The following is an 8961-nucleotide window of genomic DNA, read 5'->3' as shown; positions in this document are numbered from 1 at the left end:
TCATACTATTCCTGTCTGACACATCAGTGCCTGGTTTATCTGACGTTAGGACAACTGGCGTTATGACAATGACTCAGGGATTTACAAAATAGACAAGGGATTATTAAAACACTGTCTTTATAATACATTAGTGCCCACGTGCTTGACAACAATATAAGTGACTATACTTAAATGTCGCATCATAATACAATATAGAAGTTGCCATCCATAAAATACACTGTCTGTACTGATAATAAATAAACATTTTGTAGGTGATATTATCAGTCATGCGTTACTTAAGAAAACGATTAATTGCATTAAAGTACAAGTCACTCTGTATATTGTTCAGTTTATCACCAGAGCAAGACTGTTTGACAACGGTATAGGGATCTATACCGAAAAATTGCTGTGTCAGTGTAATAAAACACGTAATGAGGGACATCGACCTTTTGTTCCATATACTAGTGTGGCTACATTTCTTCAACAATAGCATTACATTTGCCATTTTCCACTCACCAAGAAACACATTGTCTCTAATGATAAACTAACGACGGCAACAATGATGACCTATACGTTTCGGTGCGACATAAAGGCACATGGAGTATGCTGATCGATCTTGTGACATCCGTGAATGTGGCAGAAATGTTAAAAGGAAATACACTTCCGGTCGTTTTGTTGAAGAATATTTTGTGAGATACACCCCTTTTTGTGGTTTTGTCGATGATCATCTAATGAAATATAGCCTGTTTCATTATAAAATTTTCGAAAACTCACTCTTTAAACAGAAGCATAATGATTCTTAAGGCAACTGTACTTTTTCTAAAAGTAGTTCTTGGCCCATAGCACAAGTTTTCCAGAGGTAATCAGAGTCATTGAATATTGGTAACAATAGAGTTATACAAACAATGTTGGATGTTTCTATTCAAATGATATTTAAGTCTTCATGGACTTTCTTTTGTCTTTACTTCATTAATATACCATTGCCCGTGACTATCACTTTGCAACGTAGGTAAAGGTGTTCAAGAGAATCTGAACCATGACACCCACGAAACGATCGGGCATAGGGGTTATTGATTTCTTCCTGGTAAATGATATGGATCCTGTTTCGTTAAAGTACTCTCGGACATGCTAGAAAATGCTTTCTGGCTTCATTTAATGAATACGAGTCATAGGGCTATGAAACTAGCATAGAGGTGATGACCCCACGCCGGCCCGTGCATTCTCACAGGTACAAATTTAACCCGAGTTGGGGGTGGTCTCACAATATTGCTGTTATTGTCCTTAATTGACACGTGCGTTGATGGGGTAGCAATTTAGGGTATGTTCTGTATTATATTTGCTTGGAGAAAAGATGGAATAGTTAAAAACTATGACCCGGGATGAGTATTGGAAAGTTGAAATTATTTTAATCAAGAAGTTCCACAGATGATTTCTTGAGGTAGCATTTATCTCCGCTGATGACGTATATGAATCTGTACTATCGCCCAAAGGTATGATAACTGGTTCAAGAAGGCTGATAGCTAGCAAAGACTGTGTTGACCCTCCATTTGACATGTATGGGTTTGAATGTTGTGTTATGTCTTGCCACGAACCCTGTACAATTAGCCAAGATGGGCACAACAGGGTTGAGCTCGCAATGTCGTACGGAAGACAACGTGGCCGTGTTGTGCCGCCAGCACATGTCTTGTACTTAACTGGTTTCTGATTCAGCCGAATGTTCTCCATAAGTTGAAGATTCGTTTCAGATGGTAAGTAGTAAGCAATGTCATATATTCCTGCATGGTCGCCTTCCGACTACTCATGGTTGGCACGATAGTATCTGATTCCAGACGTTATATTAACTGGCGTTATCCATTAAAATGACACTGGGTATGTTTAAAAGGGGCTCTCTGAAGACATCACCATTCATTCTCCTATGATAATCACTAGGTTCTTTTTCGCCTCGAAAACTGGCCAGCAATAAGCCACAGATGAGGGGTTCCGGCGACAATAGCCACGTGTAGTCACATGTCATCAAGGTAAATGATCTGGAAGCCCTGATTGCGACAGTTATGAATGGTGCAGAGATAATGTGACCTCATAGAAAGGATAAAATACTTTTCTCGTAAAACTTCTCAGTCATCGCCAAGCACAGTGTTTCGAAATCCTATCTCGTGGAGAGCAATAGTTAGTGCAGTCAGGGAAACATTAATCGTGTCTTTAACCTCCTCCCGAATTTTACTAAAAGTCGGAGGTACCTTCCGCTCATACACCTTGTACACTGCACTCCTAATCACTGTATCAAAGCTGTCTAATATCCATTTACGCCCCGGTTTTGGTTTTGAGACTACCCCTATACCTTTTTTGTTTTACTTATCATACCGTAGACTTGATGGTTTGAACTGAAAACCCAATAGCTAGGGCAGTTCAGTAATTCACCCCATCTGAACTGATAAATGGCTTCCCTCTATGTCGCGTACCATGGATATGTCTATCGCTATGCAAGTGTAATGTAGCATGCATCATGGGAGCAGTGTTGACAAGACAAACGCACTGTCATTTTGTTATTTTAGAAGATGTACAACAAGAATTTTCTCCGTATGAGTCTTTTGTGTGGATAAGGTATTTTATGAAGACGGTTTATTATCATTATAACGAAGTCACGTGCGCATAATTCTACAGTCAGTTTTGGACTGCCATCATTGGACTTCCTGTTTGCGTTTGAATTTTTCTCCTGTAAACTTGTCGATAGACTCCTTGTGACTGAAATACTTCAAACCACAGGTAGGTCAATCGGTAGTTACTCGATATTTTCAATAGCAACAGTCTGTGAAAAATTCTATCCTTTTAAACGGGCAAAAAACATTTTTCAAGCATTCCGGACAGTACTTTAGTATTAATATGGGCGAAATAAGAAACAAGTTATCACGTTACATGCGACATATTAGAGATAGGGAATGGTATGGGAATAGCACCGCTTACTGACCATGTTCCAGTATCTTAAACAGGACATATTCCAGGACCTGTATCTCTCATTGTGCTGGTCAGATAGAGTTTGGTAAACGCATTTAAGGCGTTTATACCTTTATTAACTGCCATGTTAATCATCCTCACGTGTCAAGTCACACGTACCAGGTATACAAACGGTGGTATACCAGCTGGGCAGCTATTCGGCTTCATAGTAAAACTTCACTCCTAAACACCGTTATCGTTAATGCCTTCGTCAACCTAAATTATGTAATTATGTCGAGGTAGCGTCACTAACGCTAGCAATAACAGCTTTATCGCCATTTTAATCAGAAAATAGGAATAGCTGTAGTAGCTAGAATATGTATAAATACGGACAGTCACAAAACACTCTGTGGTTGATCAATACACTCACGGTTTATTCACTCAGGTCTTGTGTTGTTGTGTGGGTTGGTCGATACAGTGGCACCTCTGTGAAGCAAGTTGATCGCGCGTTGATATTACGATTAAACTTTACTTTCTAAACTTGAGCTCATTGTGATATCATTTCTATATCCTCATCTACATATATACATGATTACACTGGGTCATCAATGACAACGTATAAAGAAGTATCATTAGCACATAGTTTAATATTACATTGTATTTCTGCAACTATATCATTGATACATATATACAAATATAAGTGGACCCAACATTGAACCCTGGGGCACGCCTCCTAGTACAATGGTAGTATTGGATTTATATCCATTGACAACTATATTGTTTTCTATGGTTAGATAGCTTTCAAACCAATCTAAGAGTGGTACACGTATTCCATTTAAAGATACCTCGTGTAAGACACCTTATGCTAGACTCTATCAAAGACTTTACCATTATCCAATGTATTTGGCAATACAATCATACAAGTGAGCTACCTGGTACACTGTGGAACCTCCTACCTGAAATACCGAATACAATATTGATATAAAGCCTTTATCGCGAGAACAATAGGAAACATTTTAGAAATACATTTTTCCAACAATTTGGATAAACAGCTGGAAAGTGCAACTGGTCTGTAATTTCAGTGATCGTGGACATCGTCTTTCTCAGGTATTGGAACGATAGAAGAGGGTTTCCTTACATCAGGAAACTTTGACAACAAAAGTGAAACGTAAAATAGTTTACACAATGTCTTGGATAACTGCACACATTAGACGAAAAAATACGTTATTTATATACTAGCGGGAACAATGTAACTATGCATCATATAAAAAACAACAAAAAATAATTTATTCTGAAGTTAAATAATGCATTCTTCAATCGATATTCATATGTTGCGTGTTTGTTGGGACCATGGTACTCACGCTCGTGGATTTGCGTGAGAGCGGCACACATGACAGTTCCATACAAATACTTTTGTTTAACCGTAAATAAGGTTTTAAAAAATCAATATCAACGCGCCGTGGTTATGCTGCAAACCTCTTCAGCAACCACTGCTTATCATAAAAGGCGACTATGCTTGTCGTAAGAGGCGACAAACGGGATCGGGTGGTCAGAGTCGGTGACTTGGTTGATCCATGTCATCGTATCCCAATTGCGTGGATCGATGTTCATGATACCAATCACTGGAATATCTACAGACCGGCGTCATATAGTTGGAATATTGCTGAGTGCGGCGGTAAACAACACAAAGACAACAACCTGAAACCCGGCATAAGTCCAGGCCAGTACAAGAAGGAATAAGGCAACTGTCCACGCTGTTTTGATTATGTTTATCGTAGAACTACCTAATGATATAATTCAACATCGTGTGGCATGTACATGTAAAAACGTGATAGCGTTTCTCTCGTTGAGTATTGCGTAAAAAATGTGTCAAATGCTTAATGTTCAGTGTGGCTGATGGTTTGTGTTCCTTTGTGTGTTACAGTCACAGCTGAACAAAGCCATTGTACCTGTTGTCATTACCCTTTCTCCTTTGTAACGTGCAGCCTAAACGTGGTTCACTAAACCGCGACAGTGCTAAGCATTCACGGTCGATATTTCACTTAAACAGAAGCTTAAGAGCGATAATGCTCAATGGATGAACGAGCACATTAGAAAACTTATGAGTGAGAGAAACAGGATTCATAAAAACTTTTTTAAGACCAAACGTATTAAGTTATCCCATAGGTAAAAATACAGCAGATGTAGGAATCTAGTCATGTCTGAAATCTGGATAGAACTACTAATACACCGTGGGGTAGTAAACACGGAACAGTCATCCTTCAAGAAGTCGGTACAATCCGTAGATACCGGTGTGGTGCTTTAGTTTATAAAGCAACAAAAATCTGTTCATGTCCAATAGAATATCTGCAGAGGCTGAGTCGATAGTACGATTCCAACAAGATCATGAGCATGAGAGAGAGAGAGAGAGAGAGAGAGAGAGAGAGAGAGAGAGAGAGAGAGAGAGAGAGAGAGAGAGAGAGAGAGATTCTTTATTTCCTCAAGATGTCATTCCGAAGATTACAATGAAAATATATTCAATTATTCAATTACAGGCATAACATATTTACAATAACACACAGATTATCAAATTCAGATACCTAAATGAAGACAGATATTCACTAGAAGATATATGTCAAAAGATGCCTTAGTTTGTACAGATACGAGGAGAATTGTAGTATAATAGCTTTCCAGGTGTGTTGATCCAGATTGTGAGTAACTTTTGTTTCAGCCCCAAATAAGACTGATAACATATCTGTTTCGTCTTGCATTTCAAACTCAACATAATTTTGAACGTCAAGTACGTCAATGAGAGAAGAGAAAAACGCATTTCTTTCTGATATCAGCGTTTCAAAATGTAAAATAATGTGGCTGTCATAGTCGAAAGCATGCCTACTACAGAGCATGCACTCTGTCGAAAGTTTACTGCATGGTGAGACTGTCACACAGAGTTGTAAAGCAGGTTGATATTCCGGGTACAGAAAAGCTGATAGCCAAAGTAAATGGTATGCTAATTTCGTATGAATTCTCTTATAACGGGACATGCTTGCGTTATTTGATACATTTGTGAGCCATGATTGTTCTTCGTATTTGCATATTGTTTCGTGAACACGATTTCTCCATTTCAATTTTTTGGAGGGAAAGTACCGTACTGAGTATATGTACGAAGGTAGGGACCCAGATTGTATTTATCAAGTGTTGATTTAAGTTCTCTACAGATTGTCTTTGAATTGACAGGGCTTGCAATGGATCCGCAAAAAATATCTTTTGCAAAGTTATTACAGTTCAGATTGCATAAACGACCAAGAAATAAAAGTTTGCATTTATCAATATATGCAGTAATTGTCCAAAGTCCAAGGTTCGAAAGGATATCTTTTATCAAGACCCTGTACAATGCGTGCAAAATATCTTTGCGTGCCTTCCAACAGAGCGGCATGTTGACCCTTGATGTCATAGAGTAATTCACATCCATAAAGACTGGTTTTGAGTATCATTCTGAGCCATATTTTCACGCTTGAAATTGGATGAAGAGCATTACTATTTAATCCTAAAGATCTTAGGGAGTTAATACTTTGTCTTGCTTTCTGACAGTACTTTTCAATTCTTGTTTTAGATTGTATGTTAGAAGTATTCCACCATACACAGTAGAGTCAGTAGTAGTAATGTGTGTATTACCAAGTTTACAATGACAGTTATATCCCTTGCGTTTTGCTTAGGTGAACACAGTTATTGTACTTATTGATGGGTTATATGTTAGGCGCCACCTTGAGGCATATGTATGTACAATATCAAGGGATGTTTGTAAGCCCCTCGGTGATGCGCTAATAAGTGTAGTATCGTCGGCAAGCAAGACTGCAGGAATATCCATAACATATGCACGAATGCCACATTGTGCTTGTCTAAGGGCTGTAAAAAAGGTCATTTATAAAAACAAGAAAAAAACAAGCAGAGATTACTCTACCTTGGCCAACACCTTGTTGAACCATATATCTGTCTGATTGTTCACCTTGATAGGAAATATAAGCATAACTATTTGTATAACAATGATGTAGTAATTTCCATGTATTACCTCTAATGCCCAGTTTATGTAGTTTGTAAAATAATCCATCGTGCCATATCCTATCGCACGCCTTTTCATTATCTAAGAAAGCTGCATAGACTGCAGAGTCCCTTTGTATGTAATACTGAATGCCTTCGATCAAAGTAAATACTGGCATAATAGCTCCATGTTCTTTTTTAAAATCAAACTGTAGCATATCAGGAAAGTCTGGGTTAAGCCTACATAGTTTGTCTTCTATACGTTTGCGCTGTATTTTTTCAAAGAGCTTACAAGGACATGATGTGACAGTAATACCTCTATAATTTCGAGGATCAGATTTTTCATTCTTACCCTTATATATTGGTATGACCATACCAAGTCTATAATCCTAGGGTACATATTGTAGTTTCATCATATGATTAAAATGTATACGTAAGGAATAAATAAGATTTTCTCCTGCATAGATAATATGTTCATTTGTAATCTTATCGGGGCGGTCGGGTAGCCTAGTGGTCAAAGCGTTCGCTCGTCACGCCGAAGACCCGGGTTCGATTCCCGACATGTGTGAAGCCCATTTGTGGTGTCCCCCGCCGTGATATTGCTGGAATATTGCTAAAAGCGGCGTAAAACCATACTCACTCACTGTAATCTTATCCGGACCTGGGGATTTATTCCTGCTGAGGGATTTCTTATGTAGGAATCTAGTCATATCTGAAATCTGGATAGAACTACTAATACATCGTGAGGTAGTAAAGCACGGAACAGTCATCCTTCAAGAAGTCGGTACATTTCCGTAGATACCGGTGTGGTGCTTCAGTTTATAATATAAAGCGACAAAACTCTGTCCATGTCCAACAGAATATCTGCAAAGCAAAGTACGATTCCAACAATATTATGAGGCTGTGTTTATGAATCACCATCATATACAGAGCGTATCCTGCCCCACCGGTGGTGCCTGTCACAAACACATGCACAGGCAGGTCAGTTGTTCGCATGAAAAGCACGGGAACATGTGGTAAAAGTGAATTGCATCGGACATAATTTTGGTCACCGATGCTTCAAATTTGGAAATTCCCCCACATGTCTACCATAAAACGTTTTGAAAGCTTTACTGATGCCTTCAATGTAACCTTGATCACGGACGTGCCTTGATTAATGAACTTCTGAGCAAGAGTCGCCCACATATACCTCGCTGTGGTAAACATACAGTAACTCTTGGTGCTCGGCGTTCACGGCGACACAGCATGGCGCTTGGTAATTTCACCTGAGCATTGCTTATTTTATCGTGTTTATATTTTTACAGTCAAAATGTGCAAAATTTTCACTTAGAAAATTTATTAAACGCCTAAATATTCAGTTATTTTACAAATTGACTGAAAAAATGTCCATCTGTATTATTATGAAAAAGAATTCAAAACATTTTTATGTTTAATATCATCACCAAGTGACTGAAAATGTTAAGATGAAAACTACATTTCTATATTGTTTGGCTTCTAATTCTAGCATAATTAATCTATTGTGATGTTTTTAAGCCCTTTTGACCGTCTGAATCATTTTTAGTCAATCTGTTACATAAATGGACAGATTTTTCAGTCAAAATGACTGAAATATTTAGACATCTTATAAATTGCCTGTGAGAATCACATTTTAAAATTGAATGTAATATATACATGCTTACAAAGGAAAAGACTTGTGAAGACAAGACGTAGAGGAACAAGAATGAATCTGTTCAATGCCACAGCAAATGAAGGAAAACAAAATGCAAATATCATAATTACAACAGACCAAATTTATATATATAATTTAAGGCAGCTTCCTTGTTCGAGGAATGTATCTGTGAATATCCACACAAAGGAACAATATCCCAAACGTCTGCAGCTGTACAAAGAAACTTATTCGATGTGACGTGTCTCTGTCACAATCAGATATTTTAAAATCTGCATGTATCGTTTCGGGATATCATAACCCGTGTTCGTTTCTCAAATGATCACTTAGATTGTTTCAGGTGTTTCACATAGGTGTCAAGTCTCAAA

This window comes from Haliotis cracherodii, unplaced genomic scaffold (genome assembly GCF_022045235.1).
Source record: "Haliotis cracherodii isolate W230 unplaced genomic scaffold, xgHalCrac1.p SCAF_10, whole genome shotgun sequence".
Classification (NCBI taxonomy): domain Eukaryota; kingdom Metazoa; phylum Mollusca; class Gastropoda; order Lepetellida; family Haliotidae; genus Haliotis; species Haliotis cracherodii.
The sequence above is the reverse complement of the archived record's forward strand: the minus strand, read 5'-3'. Positions refer to the sequence as shown.